Source organism: Triticum dicoccoides, chromosome 3A, assembly GCF_002162155.2.
Source record: "Triticum dicoccoides isolate Atlit2015 ecotype Zavitan chromosome 3A, WEW_v2.0, whole genome shotgun sequence".
Taxonomy (NCBI): Eukaryota; Viridiplantae; Streptophyta; class Magnoliopsida; order Poales; family Poaceae; genus Triticum; species Triticum dicoccoides.
In genome coordinates, this window is record NC_041384.1 from 6,932,241 (window position 1) to 6,940,583 (window position 8,343).

The following is an 8,343-nucleotide window of genomic DNA, read 5'->3' on the forward strand; positions in this document are numbered from 1 at the left end:
TCGGGGGGGCGGGGGCGGCGTCCTGGGCGGCGTTGAGGTCGGGGTCGGGGGCGGCGTTGAGGTCGAGGGTGGGGGCGGCGTTGAATCTGGGGTCGGGGGCGGCGTAGAGGGTTTGCGGAGAGCGCGCGGCGGCCGAGGGGCGACGGCGGCGGCGAGAGTGGAGTTGGATAATTGGGGAATGAAGTGGCCATGGGGAAGGACGCACCGCGTGGTTAAGTCAGAAATACTAGTAGCGCGTTCCAGAAAGGACGCTACTGCTACGTTAGCTATAGAGCGTTCTGGAATACACGCTAGTGGTACACCATTCTCTTTGTTCCCTTTTTCATTTAGTTTTCTTCACATTTTTTTCCTTTCACCTTATTCTATTTCTTTCATTTTCAATTACCTTTCTATTTGCTTTCCATTTAATTTTATATCCTCTATCAGTAGCGAGTTTAGACTAAAGCGCGCTGCTACAAAGAAAGTAGCGGTAGCGCGGTTCGTTATAGGTCGCTACTACTATGTGTAGCCTATCGGCTAAGCCGTGGGAATTTTAGTAGTAACGTGTTTAGAGGAAGACGCGCTACTGCTAGAACTTTATCTGCAGCGCGGTTTTCGCAGGCTCGCTACTGCTACTTAGCACCAGCGTGCTTTTTTGACCCTCGCTACTGCTAAAGTTCTGTGTATAAGGTTTTCCCTAGTTGTGATGTGGAGCTTTGGCTCATCGTATGATGTATTCGCTTCCATGTCTTTTCTTTTTCTCGGTCTGGTAGACATGTCCTTCACATAGATAACCTGTGCCACATCATTGGCTAGGACGAACGGTTCTTCAGTGTACCCAAGATTTTTCTGATCCACTCTTGTCATTCCATACTGTGGATCTACCTGTACCCCGCCTCCTGACAGATTGACCCATTTGCACTTAAACAAAGGGACCTTAAAATCATATCCATAGTCCAGTTCCCATATGTCAACTATGTAACCATAATATGTGTCCTTTCCCATCTCGGTTGTTGCATCAAAGCGGACACCGCTGTTTTGGTTGGTGCTCTTTTGATCTTGGTCAATCGTGTAAAATGTATTCCCATTTATCTCGTATCCTTTGTAAATCAATACAGTCAAAGATGGTCCCCTGGACAACAAGTACAACTCATCACAAACAGTGTTGTCACCTCTGAGACGTGCTTCCAACCAACTGCTGAAAGTCCTGATGTGTTCACATGTAATACAGTCGTCGCACTGCTCCGGGTGTTTGGAGCGCAGATTGTTCTTGTGTTCATTGACATACGGGGTCACCAAGGTAGAGTTCTATAGAACTGTGTAGTGTGCTTCAGACCAAGAATATCTGTCCCTGCATATTATTGAGTCACTTCCGAGAGTGCCGTTTCCAGTCAGTCTCCCCTCATACTGCGATTTAGGGAGACCTATCTTCTTAAGGCCAGGAATGAAGTCAACACAAAACCCGATGACATCCTCTGTTTGATGGCCCATGGAGATGCTTCCTTCTGGACTAGCGCGGTTACAGACATATTTCTTTAGGACTCCCATGAACCTCTCAAAGGGGAACATATTGTGTAGAAATACAGGCCCCGGAATGACAATCTCGTCGACTAGATGAACTAGGACGTGCGTCATGATATTGAAGAAGGATGGTGGGAACACTAGCTCGAAACTTACAAGACATTGCGCCACATCACTCCTTAGCCTTGGTATGATTTCTAGATCGATCACCTTCTGAGAGATTGCATTGAGGAATGCACATAGCTTCACAATGGCTAATCGGGCGTTTTCCGATAGAAGCCCCCTCAATGCAACCGGAAATAGTTGCGTCATAATCACGTGGCAGTCATGAGACTTTAGGTTCTGGAACTTTTTCTTTGGTATATTTATTATTCCCTTTATATTCGACGACAAGCCAGTCGGGACCTTCATACTGAGCAGGTATTCAAAGAAGATTTCTTTCTCTTCTTTCGTAAGAGCGTAGCTGGCAGGACCTTCATACTCCTTCGGAGGCATGCCGTCTTTTTCGTGCAAACGTTGCAGGTCCTCCCGTGCCTCAGGTGTATCTTTTGTCTTTCCATACATGCCCAAGAAGCCTAGCAGGTTCACGCAAAGGTTCTTCATCACGTGCATCTCGTCGATTGAAGAGCGGACCTCTAGGTCTTTCCAGTAGGGTAGGTCCCAAAATATAGATTTCTTCTTCCACATGAGTGCGTGTCCCTCGGTGTCATTCGGAACAGCTAGTGCGCCGGGACCCTTTCCAAAGATCACGTGTAAATCATTGACCATAGCAAGTACGTGATCACTTGTACGCACGGCGGGCTTCTTCCGGTGATCTGCCTCGCCTTTGAAATGCTTGCCTTTCTTTCGACATTGATGGTTGGTCGGAAGAAATTGACGATGGCCCAGGTACACATTCTTCCTGCGTTTGTATAGGTATATATTTTCAGTGTTATCTAAACAGTGTGTGCATGCGTGGTATCCTTTGTTTGTCTATCCTGAAAGGTTACTGAGAGCGGGCCAATCTTTGATGGTAACGAACAGCAACGCCTTTAGGTTAAATTCCTCTTGTCTGTGCTCATCCCATGTTCGTACACCGTTTCCATTCCACAGCTGTAAAAGTTCTTCAACTAATGGCCTTAGGTACACATCAATGTTGTTGTCAGGTTGCTTAGGGCCTTGGATGAGAACTGGCATCATAATGAACTTCCGCTTCATGCACATCCAAGGAGGAAGGTTATACATACATAGAGTCACAGGCCAAGTGCTGTGATTGCTGCTCTGCTCCCTGAAAGGATTAATGCCATCCGCGCTTAAAGCAAACCATACATTCCTTGGGTCCTTTGCAAACTCATCCCAGTACTTTCTCTCGATTTTCTCCACTTCGACCCGTCAGCGGGTGCTCTCAACTTCTTGTCTTTCTTATGGTCCTCACTGTGCCATCGCATCGACTTGGCATGCTATCCATTTCTGAACAGACGTTTCAACCGTGGTATTATAGGAGCATACCACATCACCTTCGCAGGAACCCTCTTCCTGTGGGGCTCGCCGTGAACATCACCAGGGTCATCTCGTCTGATCTTATACCGCAATGCACCGCATACCGGGCATGCGTTCAGATCCTTGTATGCACCGCGGTATAGGATGCAGTCATTAGGGCATGCATGTATCTTCTCCACCTCCAATCCTAGAGGGCATACGCCCTTCTTTGCTGCGTATGTACTGTTGGGCAATTCGTTATCCTTTGGAAGCTTCTTATTCAATATTTTCAGTAGCTTCTCAAATCCTTTGTCAAGCACAACATTCTCTGCCTTCCATTGCAGCAATTCCAGTACGGTACCGAGCTTTGTGTTGCCATATTCGCAATTGGGGTGCAACCCTTTTTTGTGATCCTCTAACATGCGATCGAACTTCAGCTTCTCCTTTTGACTTTCGCATTGCGTCCTTGCATCGACAATGACCCGGCGGAGATCATCATCATCGGGCACATCGTCTGGTTCCTCTTGATCTTCAGCAGCTTCACCCGTTGTAGCATCATTGGGCACACCGTCTGGTTCCTCTTGATCTTCACCAGCTTCCCCCGTTGCAGCATCACCGTATTCAGGGGGCACATAGTTGTCATCGTACTCTTCTTCTTCGTCGTCTTCCATCATAACCCCTATTTCTCTGTGCCTCGTCCAAACATTATAGTGTGGCATGAAACCCTTGTAAAGCAGGTGGGTGTGAAGGATTTTCTGGTTAGAGTAAGACATCATATTCCCACATTTAGTGCATGGACAACACAAAAAACCATTCTGCTTGTTTGCCTCAGCCGCATCGAGAAACTCATGCACGCCCTTAATGTACTCGGAGGTGTGTCTGTCACCGTACATCCATTGCCGGTTCATCTGCGTGCATTATATATAATTAAGTGTCCAAATTAGTAGAAGTTCATCATCACATTAAAACTAAAGTACATACATAGTTCTCATCTACCAACATATAGCTCTCCAGAGCATCTAATTAATTAAACCATACATTGAAACTATGTAAAACATTTAAATGCGAAAACAAAGGTTATCATAATCGCAACCAAGGTTACAATTGATCCAACGGCATAATGATACCAAGCCTCGGTATGAATGGCATATTTTCTAATCTTTCTAATCTTCAAGCGCATTGCATCCATCTTGATCTTGTGATCATCGACGACATCCGCAACATACAACTCCAATATCATCTTCTCCTCCTCAATTTTTTTTATTTTTTCCTTCAAGAAATTGTTTTCTTCTTCAACTAAATTTAACCTCTCGACAATAGGGTCGGTTGGAATTTCCGGTTCACATACATCCTAGATAAATAAAATCTATGTCACGTTGGTCTGCATAATTTTCATAAACAATAAATGAACCAATAGTTATAAAGATAATATATATACCACATCCGAATCATAGACAGGACGAGGGCCGACGGGGGCGGATACCAAAACTATCGCACTATATAAGATGCAATAATAAAAGTAAGAAAATAATACAAGTATCTATGTAAACATACAAGTAAGAATATTTTTTCCTTTCAGAAAGAAGATAAGAACAAGAGGCTCACCACGATGGTGCCGGCGATGAAGACGGGGACAGGGCGTGACGGACCGCTAAACCTAGACAAATATTGATGAAAATGGAGCTTGGAGGTCGAGCTTGGAGAGGAGAAAGCTTAAGTAGTGTGGCTCGGGCATTCCATCGAACACCTTGTGTGCATAGGAGGTGAGCTAGAGCACCACCAAGCCCTCTTCCCCTCAGCCAGAAAAAACAGAGCAGCGTGCTCTGCTCTTGCGCAAGGGGGGTATATATAGGCACCACCACTGGTCCCGGTTGGTGGCATGAACCGGGACTAAAGGGGAGCCTTTGGTCCCGGTTCATGCCACCAACCAGGACCAATGGTGGTGGGCCAGGAGCGAGGCCCATTGGTCCCGGTTCGTCCCACCAACCGGGACCAAAGGTCCAGACGAACCGGGACCAATGGCCCACGTGGCCCGGCCGGCCCCCTGGGCTCACGAACCGGGTCCAATGCCCCCATTGGTCCCGGTTCTAGACTGAACCGGGACTAATGGGCTGACTCAGCCCGGACCTTTGCCCCCTTTTCTACTAGTGGTCGACGAAGAACCGACATAGTGGTTGAAGCAGTAGATGACGGCGTCGTGGTTGAAGCAGTAGACGATGCAGTAGCTAATCACCAGGGCCATCGCGGCAGGATCCCCCGAGAGAAGGTGGGTGCGGATCCGCCGTTGGCCCCCCGTCCCCATCCATCCATAGGTGATGGGTGGGTTTCGGCCGCTGTTGCCACATCCGTAGATCTCAAGAGGAAGGGAGGGAGGAAGGTCGCCGGTGGGGGTGGTAGTCCGCTAGCGGCGGGACTAGAGAGGAGTCGGGGGAGGGAGAGGAGTCGGGGAGGGAGTGGACCTCTAGCTTAAGGAAATATGCCCTAGAGGCAATAATAAAGTTATTATTTATTTCCTTATAATCATGATAAATGTTTATTATTCATGCTAGAATTGTATTAACCGGAAATATAATACATGTGTCAATACATAGACAAACAAAGTGTCACTAGTATGCCTCTACTTGACTAGCTCGTTAATCAAAGATGGTTATGTTTCCTAACCATGAACAATGAGTTGTTATTTGATTAACGAGGTCACATCATTAGTTGAATGATCTGATTGACATGACCCATTCCATTAGCTTAGCACACGATCGTTTAGTATGTTGCTATTGCTTTCTTCATGACTTATACATGTTCCTATGACTATGAGATTATGCAACTCCCGTTTGCCGGAGGAACACTTTGGGTGCTACCAAATGTCACAACGTAACTGGGTGATTATAAAGGAGCATTACAGGTGTCTCCGAAGGTAGATGTTGGGTTGGCGTATTTCGAGATTATGATTTGTCACTCCGATTGTCGGAGAGGTATCTCTAGGCCCTCTCGGTAATACACATCACATAAGCCTTGCAAGCATTGCAACTAATATGTTAGTTGTGAGATGATGTATTACAGAATGAGTAAAGAGACTTGCCGGTAACGAGATTGAACTAGGTATTGGATACCGACGATCGAATCTCGGGCAAGTAACATACCGATGACAAAGGGAACAACGTATGTTGTTATGCGGTCTGACCGATAAAGATCTTCGTAGAATATGTAGGAGCCAATATGGGCATCCAGGTCCCGCTATTGGTTATTGACCGGAGACATGTCTCGGTCATGTCTACATTGTTCTCGAACCCGTAGGGTCCGCACGCTTAAGGTTACGATGACAGTTATATTATGAGTTTATGCATTTTGATGTACCGAAGGTTGTTCGGAGTCCCTGATGAGATCACGGACATGACGAGGAGTCTCGAAATGGTCGAGACGTAAAGATTGATATATTGGAAGCCTATGTTTGGACATCGGAAGTGTTCCGGGTGAAATCGGGATTTTATCGGGTTACCAGGAGGGTTACCGGAACCCCCCGGGAGCCATATGGGCCTTCATGGGCCTTAGTGGAAAGGAGAAAGGGGCAGCCCAAGGTGGCTGCACCTCTTCCCCCTCCCCTAGTCCTATTAGGACTAGGAGAAGGTGGCCGGCCCCCCTCTCTCCTTTCCCCTCCGAGGAATCCTAGTTGGACTAGGATTGGGGGGAGGAATCCTACTCCCAGAGGGAGTAGGACTCTCTTGCGCCTCCCTCCTTGGCCGGCCAGCCTCCCCCTCTACTCTTTTATATACAGAGGCAGGGGACACCTCTAGACACACAAGTTGATCCACGTGATCTATTCCTTAGCCGTGTGCGGTGCCCCCTGCCACCATATACCTCGATAATATTGTAGCGGAGTTTAGGCGAAGCCCTGCTGCTGTAGTACATCAAGATCGTCACCACGCCGTCATGCTGACGGAACTCTTCCCCGACACTTTGCTGGATCGGAGTCTGGGAATCGTCATCGAGCTGAACGTGTGCTCGAACTCGGAGGTGTCGTAGTTTCGGTGCTTGATCGGTTGGATCGTGAAGACGTACGACTACTTCCTCTACGTCGTGTCATCGCTTCCTCAGTCGGTCTGCGTTGGGTACGTAGACAACACTCTCCCCCTCGTTGCTATGCATCACATGATCTTGCGTGTGCGTAGGAAATTTTTTGAAATTACTACGAAACCCAACAGTGGCATCCGAGCCTAGGTTATTTATGTTGATGTTATATGCACGAGTAGAACACAAGTGAGTTGTGGATGATACAAGTCATACTGCCTACCAGCATGTCATACTTTGGTTCGGCGGTATTGTTGGACGAGACGACCCGGACCAACATTACGCGTACGCTTACGCGAGACCGGCTCCCTCGACGTGCTTTGCACATAGATGGCTTGCGGGCGACTGTCTCTCCAACTTTAGTTGAACCAAGTATGGCTACGCCCGGTCCTTGCGAAGGTTAAAACGGAGTCTATTTGACAAACTATCGTTGTGGTTTTTGATGCGTAGGTGAGATTGGTTCTTACTTAAGCCCGTAGCAGCCACGTAAAACATGCAACAACAAAGTAGAGGACGTCTAACTTGTTTTTGCAGGGAATGTTGTGATGTGATATGGTCAAGGCATGATGCTGAATTTTATTGTATGAGATGATCATGTTTTGTAACCGAGTTATCGGCAACTGGCAGGAGCCATATGGTTGTCGTTTTATTGTATGCAATGCAATTGCGATGTAATATTACTAAATGGTAGTGATAGTCGTGGAAGCATAAGATTGGCGAGACGACAACGATGCTACGATGGAGATCAAGGTGTCACGCCGGTGACAATGGTGATCATGACGGTGCTTCGGAGATGGAGATCACAAGCACAAGATGATGATGGCCATATCATATCACTTATATTGATTGCATGTGATGTTTATCCTTTTATGCATCTTATCTTGCTTTGATTGACGGTAGCATTATAAGATGATCTCTCACTAAATTATCAAGAAGTGTTCTCCCTGAGTATGCACCGTTGCCAAAGTTCGTCGTGCCCAGACACCACGTGATGATCGGGTGTGATAAGCTCTACGTTCAAATACAACGGGTGCAAAACAGTTGCACACGCGGAATACTCAAGTTATACTTGACGAGCCAAGCATATACAGATATGGCCTCGGAACACGGAGACCGAAAGGTCGAGCGTGAATCATATAGTAGATATGATCAACATAATGATGTTCACCGATGAAACTAATCCATCTCACGTGATGATCGGACATGGTTTAGTTGATTTGGATCACGTGATCACTTAGAGGATTAGAGGGATGTCTATCTAAGTGGGAGTTCTTAATATGATTAAATTGAACTTAAATTCATCATGAACTTAGTCCTGGTAGT